We start from the raw sequence: 17653 nt of genomic DNA on the forward strand, positions 1-17653 counted from the left end.
GGTGTAGGTATGCATAGCAATAGGACGTACATAAATAAAAAAAACATAGTAAAGTAAACAACTGTGTAAGCATATCACATGCAAACCATTAGCAATATTGTTTTGGGAATCTCTCCCGCAAGTAGAAATTTGCATGCAAATTTCGAAAGTAATCAGTCTGGGCAAAACTTCTATAGCAAAAGTTTGACCAATCTGTGCTATTTCTTCTTGAAATGTTGAAAGGATTGTGTGGTTGTATCTTTCAGCTTACGATGCATGTAATGTATGCAATATGTAAAATTCGTCTCCACCCCTCACCCTAAATTGACTCCTGTCTGTGTTGGAATGCTAAATTGCTGCAGGAAAATATCACAAATAAACACACACACGTGCACACAGACAAAGGACCTAGGCATGCATACAAAGGCATAGACATCCCCACGCAGTCCCAGAGATTCATACAAACACACATATTTACACAATCCCAAGTGCTCAAACACAACACGCATCCCTACCAAATTGAAAAGGCTGCTGAAAACAAAGCTTACCTGAAAAAGCCCGTTTCAACATGACCTTCTGTGCTTCTCACAACTCCTTAGTCCCATCTTCCACAATCATCATACCAGGGTCAGGTTCACAAGATTAAGCCCAATTAGTAGCCCCAATAGGGTTGAAGATACCAAGTTAACCCTTTTTCTCTACTCCGTCTTCTGATAGGGCATAAGGCCGCATGATTGACATGTCCCGAAGCTCCATTATATCACCATACACTGCATGAAGTTAGCACAGCATGTCAGATAAGGTCAGATATGCATTGTGACTGTGAGAAGATGGGCTCTAGCAACCCTCCCCTGATACATGCACACTACAGCTAGTTTAGTCATTAGCTGGTGGCAATGCGACATTGCAGCTGTCCTATGCAAACACACGATTCATGAGATCATTTGTTTTCATTTAAAAGCTGAAATAAGTCACTCAATCAAATGCAGATTGAGACTGTAGCCCGGCACTCTGGTGCGCCCTATGTACATGCGTCCATTGAAATTCTTGGTGCAAAGAAATACTGGCTTGTTTTTAGTTAGTGACAAAATCGGAGGCCATGCCATCATTCACACAGGAAAAACTATATGTAAATCACATTCCTTTTCTTGACTATAACGTGTTCCTTTTGAAGTCTGAGACAGTAAGGACATCAAGAGAATTGACATGAAATGGAGGGTTTCAGCTGATGGTTTGAAAAGGTGTTGAATAGGCTCCGTTCTAAATACACATTTATTTAGGCCATTACATTTGGTTTAGGCACCCAGATATACACATGACAAAAACAATACACTACAATCTATCATTTCAGAAAAGGTGCAAACTTAATATAGGTAGGTACAATCTGACTAAAATTAAAGTGTGCAATGATATGAACTATATTATGATTGTGTTGATTTCATTTACCAAACTTGACAACTAATGAAAAAGTGAGGTGACGTTTTATATAAAATAAAATAGAGACAGCTTGCTGCACCAGCTGTCAGTTGTTATCGGTGCAGCATGGAAGCTGATTGGAAACATAAAACTGCGGGTATAATTTTTCCAATACTATCCAAGTCAGAACTCACCTCTTAGAAACAGTTCCTCTAATACAAATGACTTCATTATAGCAATGGTTGGAAAGTAATGTTAGGACTTAGATCTCCTCTCCCACGTACAGTTATTCTTGGTCTTTCAAAACATTGAAGAGCAGCATCAACAGCTGTAAGATGCTTGCTGGGCCAGCTGTCAGCCTTCCACACCAAGTAATATAACATGATCTGCACTGATAAGCCTTGTGCTGGGCACATCATCAATGCCACTATTACTAGGTATACATAATATAATGGTTAAAGTAACCCTTTCCCTACATTACAAGGATATTGCAAATCACCAAGGAGTTCAATAACCATACAGAGGAACGAAGCTGAAGGCCAAGTTCCTTTATAAGAATATGGAACTCCGAAGTGACTTGCAATAACTGGATCATGTGCATCATGGGGTAACTTAGCCTATATAATCAATGGAAACGATATCACCTTTGCCATAGGCAACTTAAAACCTTAGTGCATAGCACTTTCATATGAAAGAGAAAGCATGTTTGCAAACATGAAGAACAATAAAAACACTCTCTAGAAAAAATGAAACACATCAAACACCTGTTGGATATTTGTGCAAACAGATATTAGAAGTTCAATACGAGTCAGTTTAAAAAAAAAGCTGTAGTAGTTCAGAATGTGGAGGAACATGCAGAAATATTCTCGCTTTTCTCTAAGGAGTGCAAAAATAAACACATCCTCTCTGCTTGCCATTTAACATTAAAATGGAGTAGAAGAAAGAAAATCAACCTTCCCTTTTCCCTGCTTTAAACAGCTTCAATTATGCTTGTGAACTGAGCTGTTTTTCACCTCGACTGCTGGCAGTGGCATTGTGATGTAAGAACACTACTGTAATAACTCATAATAGTGGAGCTCTGACCTCTTTTCTTTATAATAAGTTACTGGGTGCATCACAAGTTGCCGATTATGAAGAAATTACAGATTGCAGTTTACACAGAAATTACAGAATTCGATGTATTATGATATGGATAATGAGTGATTGAGCCCTTATGTAAGTCAGGGCTCTGACACTAGCAATTACCCAACCTCGATAGCAGGAATTCTGAACATGGAGTCTCCTTCACTTATGTGTAAAAATTCTTCACATGCGAAGATCCACACACCAAATTCACGAGGAAAGTGTCAGCATGAGTGAAAACAAGTCCTCTATCTGTATGCCAGGGAACAAATCAATGTTAGTATTCAAATCTATCTGTGCCATACAAAAATATTGTGAGCTCCAAATACTTTTTTCGTTAGAAAATATTCTTTACTACATGGTACTAAGAAAGCAAAATGCTTACCTTTTCAGTATGGGGGTCCAGCTCTTTTCCTAACACTTAAAGGGTATGTGGTAAAGGTGCAGTGGTATTTGAAGACAAAGAATGACAAAGCCAGTTAGGGTCGTAAAGTTGAACTTTGCCACTGACTCTCCCTACTTGAACTGGACATTTAAAGAAGTGATGAGCAGGGAATAATAAGTGGAATAGTCTAAAAGAAGCTGAACCAGGTACAATCATTATGAAGAAATCCTGTTAATGAAAGATTCTGATACCCCATATAATAAATATTTTTTATTAAAAAAGACCATTGCCCATGAATGCATTTACTCCTTCTTGAGCATGCATACTGTTATCCTTAGGGTGGTCTTCCCCAAAAATCTTTGCCTGCTTGCCTCTGATTTTTCTGAATTCATATTTGTTGGCCTTAGGACTTTGTGCACTTTACCACTGCTAACAGCTGCACATCTCCTCCTCTGCATGGATAAAACCTGTGCATCGCTTTCGGAACCAGCACTGCAGCGATTTCTTCAGCACAAGGCTCCTTCTTCCGTGTCAATGACAGCCTCGATGATGCCAAACTCTGAATTGCAGGCACTGTACTCTTCGAAATCAGCATATTGCCTCGATGTTGATGTGACGGCAATTGCACCTGTACTCCATTGCACCTTGGCTTCACCACATCACCTCTGTTGTGTGGGGAACTTCGAAGCATCCCCTCGACTGCATGAGGAAAATCTATGCATCTCCTCAACGGTGTGGTTCAGAACCAGTGCAATTCTCCTGCACCAATATTTAAGGTACTTTGGTTCAGCGGGTCACACAGGGTCCATGTAGCTGGCTTGCGTTCTATCAAGGTTGGCCTGAACTTTTTACTTTGTCCCGGTCCGGCACGACCAGACAGCCCTTCTTGGCACTTTATGCTTGTCAGAGCTTTTCTATGGTTTATGCTTTAAAAATTCATCACTCAAGTTCTACTTATTGGATTTTTGTCATTTTGGCCTTGTTTTTTTTTTTTTAAGTAAGGTAAGTTCAATATTTCTAACCAGGTGTAGGATCTTTCTGTGTGGTGTTTTCACTGTTTTACTGATTGAAGTTTTGCACAAATACTTTATACTTTGGGGCATATTTATAAGCCCCTAGCGCCACATGTGCCATATTAGCGATTTTCTTTTATGGTAATGTGGCCCAACAATGCCAAAATCCTCATGCCATATATACAAAGTGGTGCAATGCATGCATTGCACCACTTTGGAATCCTTTGTGCTACATTATGCCTGTGGCAGGCATAATGGTTGCAGAGGGGCATTACCCCATTAGAGGGGGCTGAAAAAATGGGGCAATGAAATCTAAGAAATTTCCTTGCTTCATTTTTTTCTGGACTTTTAATGCCTGCTCAGAGCAGGTGTGAAAATGGGGCTTCCATTATTTAGAATGGTACCGCATGTACTCTGCGGGAGTAGCACCAATATTTTGGCTCTACTCCTGCAGAGTGCATGAATAGCGTCAATAAAAATGATGCTATTGCCCCCTACCCTCCGCCATGGTGCACTGTATCTTAGATATGGTGCACACATGGTGGTGGTAGGGGGCACTAAGGGGTGCATGGAAAGTGGTGCTGCACTATGTGCAGCTCTACTTTACTTAAATATGTCCCTTTGTCTCTTAAGTTAAGCCTGCCTGCTCTGTGCCAAGCTACCAGGGGGTAACCACAGGTTAATATAGGGTGTATTTGTCACTTACCCTGACTAGGATTGTGGTTCCTGTTTGCTCAGGGTGCATACCTCTGGCAACCAGAAACTAAATTTTTTACATTGGTGGCAGCAGTGGGATTCAAACCCATGCCCCCGAAGAGACTGGAGGATAGGAGAAAAAAGAGAAGCTTAAGTTAGAGCTTGCTAAATTGGAAAAGGAGCAATCTCTGGAAGAGAAGAGACTAGCCATGGAGGAGAGAAGGATGGCTCATGAGCTCAGTATCAGACGGCTGAATTTGAGAGCTAAGTAGATTTATTCCAGCACCAATGGTGGCAGAATACCTTCAGTGTCCACTGGAGAAGAAAAGGTCTGCATATCCAAAGATTTGGTGCCAAGCTATGTGGTGGGTGATGACAGTAATAACTGGTTTTCAGCTTATGATGTAGCTCTAAGGAAGCACAAAGTTCCTAAGGAGTATTGGGGGTTTGCTTGTGGAGGTATATGTCCACGGTGGGGAGGAGCACACACCTAACACTAGAGGTAGAGGACCAGACATAGTACACTCCGATGAAGGCCGTACTTGGCGTTACATTTGGGTTGACCCCTGAGCGATATAGGCCTAAGCAGAACTCACAGAGTTTTGCTCCGCGGAATTCCACAGATTGCCAAAAAAATTCAGCAAGATTCTCCTGAACTCGGTGAGTGGGTGGAAGTGCTAGTCTGCCCATTTGGACTGCTTTTTTACAGGCAAGTAGTGTGATCTGCACTTCTGGTTTGAAAAATCAGTGTGAAAGGCACAATGCACTCTGCATGGGCACAGCCATTTTGTTTTACCTGCGTTCTGTTCTCTGCATGGTGCTGGGCCTGATTTTTTGTTCCATTTCAATTATCCCCACTTCCACTCATCCACCCCTCATTTACCATTTTATTTATCAGCTTGTTTCTTTGTGTTTGTGTATTTTAAGCTTTTGTCTTTTTCTATTTTTCTGTGACTTTTTGTATTTTTTTTGTTTTCACTTTCTATTTCCTTTTGTTCTTACTTCCTGCCACTTCTTTTCTTTAGTTGCTATTTTTCCACCCCAGCGCCATGGCTGAGGAGCACCAGGAAGCAATCAGTGAGTGCCAGTATGTCTGCTATAAGTTGTGGTCACCCGTGCAGCTAAGGGGTGCAGCCCCCCCCATTTTTTCTGAGGCAGAGGTGGCCACACATGTTTCTATGGCTGCATCAAGTCCCCTCCATGCTGGAAGTAGGCTGCAGGCCTGGGAGGGGGTACGCACTGTGGAAGCATTAGCTGCTGTGGGGAAGAGTGCACAGGTGTGTGCGCTGGAACATTGGAATGCAGTGCACGGTTCAGCAGCTGACATTCCCCTTGGTGGGCATCAGCGACTGCAAACAGGTCCATCTCGGTGAAGAATTATTTATTATTTATTTTCAAAAATTCAATTTCTTTTCAAATAGCATGCTGCTCACACTCAGAGGGGAGTTAAGTTTACATAATTTTATGAATATTATGTGATCTAGCTAACCAAGTGCTCAGTGCTGCCTAATCATACTTAAGAAATCATGTAGACTACTCTGTCCTGTCATTAAGATAGTAGTAGTAATTAATATCAGTGACTTTGCATTCTCTGTGCCTTTCTTTAATTAGCTTATGCAGTCCTGATCTCCCGGCGATATGTAGTATGCATCAATGCATTGAAAAGGGAGACTGAGTTTGCCTATCAAAGGGTTTGAGAAGCAAAGATAATTTGTTGCAATGCATTTGTAGTTCCAAATGTAATTGAGGTTTAGGAAATTAGGAATATGGCTTAGAAATAGGCCAACACAATACTAGTACTGTAGACAGTCTGAATTAGAAAAGTACAATGTTATTGCATTTGCCTTTGCATTTCAAAATATTTTGTAAGAGATTAACTGTACCACTAATTTATTTTTTTATCTTCTATATTTCCTACATCAACACCCAAGGATAAGAAAATGGCACCATCGAAGGCTGGTCAGGGTGAAGGGGCTGCCGCCAACAGTGATGAGGCAGGTGGAAGTACCAATACCACCACCAGCATCGCGGCTGATAGATTTGCTGGCCCCGGTAAGTCCTGTTATTATTATTTCTATACCTTTTAATCCTACTCATTTAGAATATGTTTGTCTTGTTCATTTCTTTTATACTTCCTCCTGTTTTTCAACTCCTCTTCTATTTAATATTTGTTAGATTCTTGTTATCCCTGCATTATCCTTTTTTCTATATTTCAGTAGCTGACTTCAGCCTGTCTGTACTAGAATGAATCTTTCTACTGCTTTGTTGGTAAGCTTTCACTCTTCCCTTATATATCTTGTGGACTGGTACTGTAAAAGTAGGAGAACATATTTTAGATACTCTATTGTGAATGTTGCAGGCCCAAAGAAGCAATTTTCTTTATGCATATTTGTTGAGAACGCTTTCTTTTTCCTGCTCATGCTCAAACAGTAAAACGAGCGAGTGGCCATGGTCATTGTGGACTGCCAAATGTTTTGTTGTGTTATCATTAATTTTATATCAACAGTCTCCATTACAGTGCAGCATGGCAGGAAAGTAGTATGAGGTCTCATTGCATTTGCCAACCAGCACCATTTGTCTTTCATTGACCAAATTATAACACTCCTTCATTGCTCTTCAATACCTCTGAGTCATCACATCTCTGCCCCTCCATTATGAAATGGTTTTGGTTGGCTTGACTACATGGATTTTCTAACAGTGTCAACCAACAAAATGCCTAGAGTGATATTTATGATTGAAGATACTGCTAACTGAACTGTGGTGATGTATGGTATTTGTATTTAAAAAAAATACTAATAAGGGGAGGCGTATCTGCCATCTAAAATGAGTTACGTTTTTTCCAGCCACACAGACCGCCAGTGCCAGGGCCAGTGGCTGCACCAGTGCACCAGATATGGCAGTGGTTGGAAGGAGAGTAGCAGCGGTGGCAGAGAAAGGTGGTGGGAAGTTGCATTGCTTACTTATTGACAAATAATACTCACTGTATTTGTTAAGCGAGGCAGATATGTATCCCACCCATCATTACTCATCACCTCCTTGCCCATGGCATTTTGAATCCCATGACCGAACCACAGCATAGTAAGATTTGGCACTGCAGAGTTGGCTGTGCAATGTACATCTACTTCAGTTAATGCTGCATTTACAAAGTTCTCACTGCATTTCAAACTGAAAATAAGGTGTGTTTCCCTCCCAGTGCCACCTCAGTCACCTCCTAGTACTTCACTCCTTTATTCTTTTCTGTCCCAGCCTACCAAAATAATGAAAAACCTATTTTTGGTGGCTGCCACTTTTTTCTGGCCAAGTGATTTCTATACACATATTTAATTGCTTCCATAACAGATTTATACCTGTTTTTCCCTTTCAAGTTTCGACATTCATCAGCTACTGTGACTGAGTAAGCTGAAGCTTAGCACATGGTGATCAGTGACACCCAACTATTCTATAGCAAAACTTCTACCTACCTAGATATTCCCTCTAACATATCCTGTAGTAGAGGTTGTTAAGTTTAATTTCCTTACTGCCAAGCTAATGCATTTGTTGAAAATTATTTGTGGTGGGGGTGAGGCAAGAGAGTAAAGTGGGGTTAGGGGGCTCATTTAGAGTTTGACAGATGGGATTACTCTGTCACAAATGTGACGGGTATGCCATCTGCCATATTACAATCCTATTATATCCTACAGGGGTCATAATATGGCAGAAAGGATATCCGTCATAATTGTGATGAAGTAACCCATCCACCAAATCTTTAATCAGGCCCAAGTGCCTGATTTTGAGCTTCTGGATGGGATACTCTGTGGCGAACATGCCAACTAAAATCTATATCCCATTCCTTTCCCTGTGCTGCAGTACATTGTTTTTCCCACTGTCTATTTAGGGCAGATAGGCTATCCGCATTTTATATGTAACATGTGTGATGTAGTATCATTATTATTCATCGGCCTCTTTGGAGTTAGGGTAGAATTGAAAGGCATTTGGAGAAGAGTAGGACCATTGGAATTAACGTAAGATAATTGTTCATTACAGCTGCCCCAGCTGCAGACTGCAGGGAGAAGCAAAGTACCCAACGTTCAAGCATGACTCGATTAATTTAGCACAACAAGAATACTTGTACTATATAATGCCTTACACATTAATGAGAGGTAATTTATTTGTATTTTTACCAACAAAGTGTCTGTTTATTTTTTTTTACTAGGAAATCCTCTAAAAGGTAAAAAATCACTTCGTTTTTTTTAAATCTGGAGGTATTATTCTGGCTTAATTCCTTGCAGCCAGTCAGTGCTTTTATGTGAGACATGTGTGTGGGTAAAAATGGCTATGTGACTCTTAATCACAACAAATTTCAATAGCCCCAGGGGACCATCAATATAGCACTAAACAATTGTTTGCACAGAGCATGGTTTAAAATTTGTCTTTTTCAGTCATTTTAATTTTTTCTTCCTGCTGGTCCACCACCACCACCTACCGGCAAGAAATAGCAGCCCATCTGTGGTGGCTGAGGATGGAGGCTAGCCGGACAGAATACCGTCGTCTAGAGGTTCTTGAGGAGGCGGCTGAGGCGGCATCTGCCACTGTCCTGGGACCAAGTTCCTCCAGTTAGTTGCCAGTACCTCCATCCCAGCTACAATATCACCAGCACCACTGGGAGCTGCCTAACCCCCCACTGCTTCCCCCTTCGTACATGGATCACTTTCAATGTGTGAGCTGGCACAGCCTCACCACCAGGTAGCAATCCTCGGACAAGAAGTGGAAAGACTCCAAACCTGCAGTGATGATTCCCTCTTCTGAAGCCACTTTTTATTTTTTGTTTTGGTGGAAGGGACTTTTGTTGTGGGTAGAGAGGGTGGGAATTGGGAAGGAACTGGGGCTTTGGAGCTTAGACTAGTTTTCTTTGGACAATATTTTGGACATTGATTGGGGTGATTTGTCAGGGGAAAGGGGCGGGCCTGTTGTGGGTGCAGAAGGTGGGTTTTGGTTATGTTGTTGGAAATAAGAAAAAGTAAAGGGAAAAATTATTCTTATACTTCAGACTTTAAATAGTTGTTTGTGTTTTACTTTTACTTTGCACTGCTGCCTTTTCGTGCAGCATGTTTTTTTAATCTGCATACCAAAGTGTAGACCAGTTAGTTATAGTTATACCCTTGTCCTCCCACCCTCTTTAACTAAATTGACCATTAGGTGGGTATATTTCCATTGCCTATACTGTCTTCAACAACCTAGATAACCAAGAATGTACTTATCTGCAGTAGAAGTTAGTTACTTACTAAATAAAGTAGTTCACTTCATTCCATCGTTTACCTGAATAGATGAAGCAATGGCTGCTACCTCTCTAAATCTTCCAAAACCCTACTGGAGGGTTTCGCAAGGTACCTTTATAATGGTGGTGATAGAAGTAGCAGGCTCTGATGCTAACAGGAGAGGCTTCACAAGCAAGGTCTCACTCCCACCTAAGTCAACTCCAAATATAGGATTAATCAAAAGGATTATCCATCACAAGCAACTCGATTGAAAGAAAACACAAAGTTAGTGGGTTATATTTATATCATAACTTTACAAAGACGAAGACCAGACTACCACTGTGACGCAACAAAGAAGACCTGATATTATAACAAAAACTAGCAATACTAACTTCTTCTGAGCAATGGGAAGCTAGTATTTAATTAAAACTAAACTTATAAAATATTTGAACCAGGAGAAGAGGACTGAGAGCCAGGAGTAGACAAGGTTAAGCATTTACGTAACACAAGGCCTGGATGATGATGTTGACAAATGACGTTATAAAGCTAAAATATTAATCTCTTTTATGCATTGGTGGGTAAGTTGGGCTGGTATGGGTTATTAGAACAATCAAAATGATTTGGTGTTGCTTTCACCACATTCACCCCACCAAGTGATCCATTTATAGTTCAAATTAACTCACACCTTAATAAATCACACTGCCCAGTGGAAAATGGTTAGAGGTTTGATGAATGGTTGGGAAAGGAGATTTGGGGAAAGGTGTGACAAAGACAAACACCACACAACAACAATCTTCATCAGGGTTATGAGCAGAACATCAATCTGTTGTGGAAGGAAATGAAGGAATGGCACAGTTCAGTTAAATATATTGCAAAAAGTTATTCAGCCCCAGAGATCCATGTTATATCTAAATGTTCTTTCATCTAGGTTTGAAAAATACAAATTATGATAAAGTAAACCATCACAGTTCAAAAAATATGATTGCTAAAAGAAACATGATACTGGACATAAATGTCAAATTGGGTGGTGTATCTGTATTCTTCTATTCTTCTTTGAATGTCCCTCTTGGCTGCCCGGCTGAACCGGTCCAATGAAGTAAGCAGGAGTGTTCTGAAGTTTTCACCTTTCATGCAGGACAAGAGAAGGCCTGCAGATATAAAACAGAAACAATATTGTAGAAACAAGGAGAAGGCTAGAAGGCAAACTTCATGAGGAGTTTACCAAGACTCAGATGCAGAGCAAGAGCATAGGTTGCTACGATCATTCATTTAATGACTCATGTGTGATTGATTAACTGAGAAGGGAGAGTAATTTACAACCAATCATGGACAAGTAGCTGAATGTACCTTGCTGATCAATGGCACAACTGTCACCATAACATTTAGCAGAGTGTGTGCATCACGTGATGATGATGTAGCATCACACGTCTGTCTCCAGTTACAAGCAACAGGCCCCACTCTGACCACAATCACATAAGAGAATTTTCACATTTGAGCCAGCTCACATACTCACCAGCATTTCCCAAATCAACGCACCTCTCTCCAGTCCACAGAGGTGAGTAGGCATGATCACGTTGGTTTCCCTTTGAAGTTGATAACTTCCTCCTTCTGGCTGTTGAGGTACTCCCACCCTAAGTCCCTTCTCCTTCTCCTAACTTTGAGTAACAAATCAGTCCAACTCCATCCCGAACCAAGCGAGATAGACCTGTAGTGTACTGCTGCTAAAGAATAAGAAGAGAAACAGAATTTGAGTATTTTGTGTGGATTTGTGTTTGTAAACTAAAGTGACTGGTCTGGTCTCTGAAGAACCAGAAAAAGGTGTGGAGCCTGCAAGTAAATCACTCTAGGTGTGAAGGGGGAAATCACATTTAGGAAAAATTATCACCCATCAGGCCCCAAACATCACAAATCATTGTTGTCAACTTTACAAATTAGTTGAGCACCCTCCCTCGATGTCTGCTACCACATGAATCATCACTCACAATCGCTCAATATTATATAGCTCATTGGTGCAATAGTTACCTGTTCCAATCCATGCACAGCGGTACACAATTGTGTGTCCTCTTTGACACACGCTAGCAACACATCGGAATTTGGCAGTCTTGTAAATCAAATTATCTTTGTTGGGCCAACCCTGCTAGGGGATGAAAAAAAGAAGGATAGTCATGGGATGGAGGCAAGCATTGTGTCCAATGTCCTTGTAGAGAATGGGGAGACTTCTTCACTGTCCAACTCCAATCCAGCCATAGAAGTCCCGAAAAATTGTGGGGCTGCATAAGTCAGACACAACCAAAATATATAATGTTCCTCTTGCTATATCCATTTTGTTTTGCAAAGCACTAATCAATTCAATGCTAAATAGTTAAAAAATTCTATGGTGGCCTATTCATTCAGAAAGTAAAGTTCGTCCTCAAACTCCGGTGGTTCACCCAGAAGTTGGTCAGCTAACAAACTTGAGTATGACCAAGTAACGTCATCCTCCTCCCCTTCTTTTTGTGTTTCAAAAACAGTGTAACTGTGTGGTATGAAGTATTGGTCATTTTGGTCATGATCAATCTGACAATGTTTTAAGGCAAGAGACTGGCCCTTCTCACTGTGACAATGGTGCAAGCTGCACTGAACACACACTCAGCAGACACACTGGCTACCAGACCAGCCAGAAGTGTTATTGCCAGCCTGCTGAGCTATGGCCATTGGCTAATCTTCCAATACCAATATACCAGTGGGTTTTGATCCACGTAGAACTCTTTTGGGTCATCCAGATAGTGTAGAACATCATCTGAATGGCCATTGGTGCTGCAACTCGCTCACTCTCTTTTGCCTTCATCTCTGCACTTGATGTAAACCCTGCCACTTGAAACCAAGACATTATAGAGGTTGAATCATATTCTTCTGTTGCTGTTGTTGCCAGTGTTCTGCTGCTGTTGGCTGCTGTGAGACAATAGCTCTGCCCTCTCTGTAGGTTGAAGGCTCCATGCCAGAACTTCTGACCGGGCCTCTAACTTCCAGTCGTTTCTCTTCCAGGTCACTCGCTTAATAAGCAATCCACATCTTGTATAGTGAAACATCCCCTTCTGAAAAAGGAATGAAAGTGGCCACTATTTATTTGCACCTTGGATCAAGTACTGGGGCACAGATGAACTCTTTGGATGACACGATGTCTCTTTACAGCCTAGGATTATCAGCCAAGTGAAGGATTAAGCTCTCAACCAAAGCATGCTTAATCTGTTGCTGTTCACCCCGGAGAATCTTTGTGACATTGGTCCTGCAGCAGATACAACAATGGGATAGCTTGGCTCATCACCTACCACTTCAGTACAAGTCTGAAAATGTAGATACCTTGCCAGGAAGAAGGTTTGCTGTGCTACTACAAAGACTGACACTCTGATGGACTACTCCTCTAGAAGAACTGCTGCTGGCTGCGCTGTGCTGACCTGCAGCCTGCTGCCCTCTTTGCCTGGGTGAGAAGGACTGGAATAGCATCTCTCAGGGCCAGCTGACTAGTCTCCTGATCTGAAGTCTCAGAGACACAGAAGACTTACAACCAACCCAGCTGGACTCTGCCACCTGTGAGTCACAACTGCTAAGTGGTGCAATCCCAGTCCTGTGCCCTTTCACGTAAATCTTCAGGTGCTGTTTCAGCAGATTCACTGCTTCGCCACCGTTGTGTGGACACAATCGGCACATCTCCTCCGTTGTGCAGATAAAACCAGTGCATCTCTTTCAGAACCAGCACTGCAACATTTTCTTCAGTGCAAGACTCCTGCTTCCCTGTCAATGACAGTCTCGATGATAGTGCCAATCTCCGCATCACAGCCACTGCCCTCATCGGAATCAGCGCATCACCTCAACGCGCCCAGCACCTGCACTGAAACTTCATTGTACCTCAGCTCTGAAGCATTGCTACTGCTGTGTGGGGAACTTCTACGCATCCCCTCGACTGAAGGAGAAAAATCAATGTATTTCCTCAACAGAATGGTTCGGAATTGTCACAACGCTCCTGCACTAGTATTTAAGGTACTTTGGTTCAGTGGGCCCCAGTGGGCCCCTGAAGCCGGCCCATTCTTTATGGTGATTGACTTGAATATTTGACTTAATACTAGTTCAGAGGGACCAGACAGCCCCAGTTGGTGCTTTTTGCTTCTAAGTGCTTTTCTACAATGTGTTCTTTAAAATTCATAACTCAAGTTCTACTTATTGGATTTATGTTGTTTTTGTCTTGTTTAATTTGTTAAATTAAGTCCTATTGTTCTAACTAGGTGTGGTATATTTTTGTGTGTTGTTTTCACTGTTTTACTGTTTGAAGTGTTGCACAAATACTTTACACAATGCCTCTCAAGTTAGGTTTGGCTGCTCTTCACCAAGCAATTGAGGTTACTTAAGGGTGTGTTTGCGATTTACCCTCATTAGGATTGTGGTTACTGCTTGCTCAGGGTGCATTCCTCTGGCAACAAGACACTCAGGCCCTCATTATGACATTGGCGGTAAGTACTGCTTACCGCCATGCTGACTGCTGCCAACATACCGCCGCCGCAGCGGATTACCGCTACCCATATTATGACACACACATAGCAATCCTTCACTACACAGCCAAGTCCGTCAGCCCAAAGGTCAGTGATAAACTGGCGGTAGCAAAACCCACACAGTTACGCCAACAGAACTTCACCCACAGCATTATGACTCACGAATCACCGGACATTCAATGGTGCTAAACCATTGGCGGTACACACCACTGAGCTCAAAATACACACACACTAACAAAACAACACTACATTGGACAATTTGAATAACACACACCTGACACCCATACACACACCACACCCACACACCAACACCACTATAAAACACACACTTACATTACCCCAACTTTTACGACTAAAAACAATTGCCACAAGAGAGATAGCAAGACCACAGACAAGACCACAGCCACACACCACCATGATCTATACACCATCCATGCACCTTACATCACACACCCCAACACATCACGCCACACACCCTCACCCACACCACTCACACTACACTCATGGCACCACAATGACACCCCAGGTTCTCAGAGGAGGAGCTAGGGGTCATGGTGGAGGAAATCATCCAGGTAGAGCCACAGCTATTCGGATCACAGGTGCAGTACACATCCATTGCAAGGAAGATGGGGCTATGGCGGAGAATTGGGGACAGTGTCAACACCATGGGACACCACCCCAGAACAAGGGATGACATCAGGAAGAGGTGGAACGACGTACGGGGGAAGGTGCGTTCCACAGCAGCAAGACACCAAATAGCTGTACAGAGGACTGGAGGTGGACCCCCACCTCCTCCCCCACAACTAACAACATGGGAGGATCAAGTCTTGGCAATCATGCATCCTGAGGGCCTGGAAGGAGTGGGAGGAGGACTGGACTCTGGTAAGTCAAATCTCTATTACTATCACCCCTCCACCTGCATGCCATCACAAACCCCCACCCTTATACTCACTCCCATCACTCCACCACCTCACACACACCCCACCATCACAACCCATTCCTCCCCATACCAAGCCCTGCCTGTAACACCAATGTAGGGACCCCCATCAGAGACCTGCAGGGACACCCATCACTAAAGCATGCACACTAGAGAGAATCACCTCGCCCACCAAATAACTACTCACACAAGGCAAAGCTGACAGGGCAATAACAACCATAGAGGGCAACACACCCATGCACAAGATGTTACATGCAGAAACAATAACACTGCATTTACATTGCCACAGGTCCCCCAGCCAACGTCACCAGAGAGGAGGTGCCAGCAACATCCAGTCCCCCCCAGAAGAGGCCCACAGTGATAACAGCAGCTCCGGAAGCCTGGATCTGGATGACCAACCAGGCCCATCAGGAACATCCGGACAGTCGATTACCCAGGCACAGTCCCATACCACCACAGAGCCTCCCCCCTCAGGAAACACCAGCACAGTACCCACCTAGTGGGCCCATACCTCTTTCCCCAGGACACGTCAATCAGTAATTGTCACAGTGTCTTTTCCTCGGGATCTGCACGCTGCTGAACAAGAAGGCCCACCTCCCGGCGTCATTGATTCAGAAAGCTTTAGTAGCACAGAGTTATGATGAAGCCAGACCGGGGGAAGGGAATTAAGGTAGGGAACAGCTGGGAGAGAGATCTGAAAAGGAAAAGGTTAGAACAAGAATGCATATACTCATTAATGACAATCTAATTCATCATTAGAGCCTTCGCATATATGCATCTCCATAATACCAGATTGATACTCTTTGTGCTTGGGCAATAGCCCCTTCTGTAAATCACAACACCAGAATGAACCGAGACCTCAGAGTCCCAAGAAGACCAGAGTTTTAGACCATGGACACTCTCTTAAATATCAATCATAGAACCACTTCTGCATTGATAAAACTCTAAACATTACATCTCAGTTTAGAAGACTCGAAAAACACCTAAAGAGGTATTTTCAAACAATATAAAGCATCTTAATATGTATCTCACATATCATGCATCCTAAAACAATGAAACTGTGATTTCTTTATCTTTGAAACCCTTTTGGATAAATGTTCTACTGTACATGAAAAGCGATTTGAGCCAAGGGCGCTTTACTTTCTGTGAACTGAAGTGCTTTCAAATGTTATGACCAAACCGCCTTTTTCTCCTCTGGACCTGAAGCGCTATGCCAATGTGCGTTTATTCCTTTTGATTGAAGCGCTAAGTCAATGCGCGTTATTATTGTGAACTGAAGCGCTTTATCGATAGCGTGTTGCTGCCGTGAATTGAAGCGATTTACTGAGCGTGTTTGCTGCCGTGAACTAAAGCGCTTTGCTGAACACGTTTGCTGCTGTGAACTGAAGCGCCGTACGGAGCTCGTTTGCTGCCGTGAACTAAAGCGTTTTACTGAGTGCATTGGCTGCCGTGAACTGAAGCGATTTCAATGATTGAACTATGTATTCGTTTAACAAGCTTTAAACACTGCAATACAACTGTACAGTAATGTATGCATAGGAATGACCTGTAGTTGACTGCAGTCAACACACCAGGAGCGATAGTGGGGCACAAATATCTGAAAATAGAGATGCCACAGTAAGTAGACATAGATGTGCGAAAATCAGCCTGCAAGTGACAATGTCAAACACAAAACTGTCAATGAAAAGTGAAGTTACAGTGTCTTACCTGTGTGTCATTGGAAGTGTTGTCGTATTATTGCACTTCTGTTGTCCTCATCCTCATCCTCTGCCTCCTCATCTTCACTGTCCACATGGTCCACTGCTACCACACGCCCACCTCCAGCTTCATCCTCCTGCAGAAAAGGCACCTGGTGACGTAAGGCAAGGTTGTGCAACATACAGCATGCCACAATGATCTGGCAGACCTTCTTGGGTGAGCAGTACAGGGATCCACCTGTTAGATGGAGGCAACAAAAACTTGCCTTCAGGAGGCCGAATGTCCTCTCTATGATTCTTCTTGTTCGCCCATGTGCCTCATTGTAACGTTCCTCTGCCCTTGTCCTGGCATTCCTCACAGGGGTCTGTAGCCATGAGAGGTTGGGGTAACCAGAGTCACCTGCAAATATCAAGGGACAACTGTTAGACACACACTAACCCTTAGGGCACACACCATACCCATACACCAACACCTACTGGGTGGGAACCAGAGCTCACCTATTAGCCACTCCCGGTGCCTCTGGAGTTGAGCCATCACATATGGGACACTGCTATTCCTCAGGATAAAGGCATCATGCACAGACCCAGGATACTTTGCATTGACATGGGAGATGTACTGGTCCGCCAGGCACACTATCTGCACATTCCTGG

The sequence above is a fragment of the Pleurodeles waltl genome, chromosome 1_1, assembly GCF_031143425.1.
Source record: "Pleurodeles waltl isolate 20211129_DDA chromosome 1_1, aPleWal1.hap1.20221129, whole genome shotgun sequence".
In the NCBI taxonomy this organism is placed as follows: domain Eukaryota; kingdom Metazoa; phylum Chordata; class Amphibia; order Caudata; family Salamandridae; genus Pleurodeles; species Pleurodeles waltl.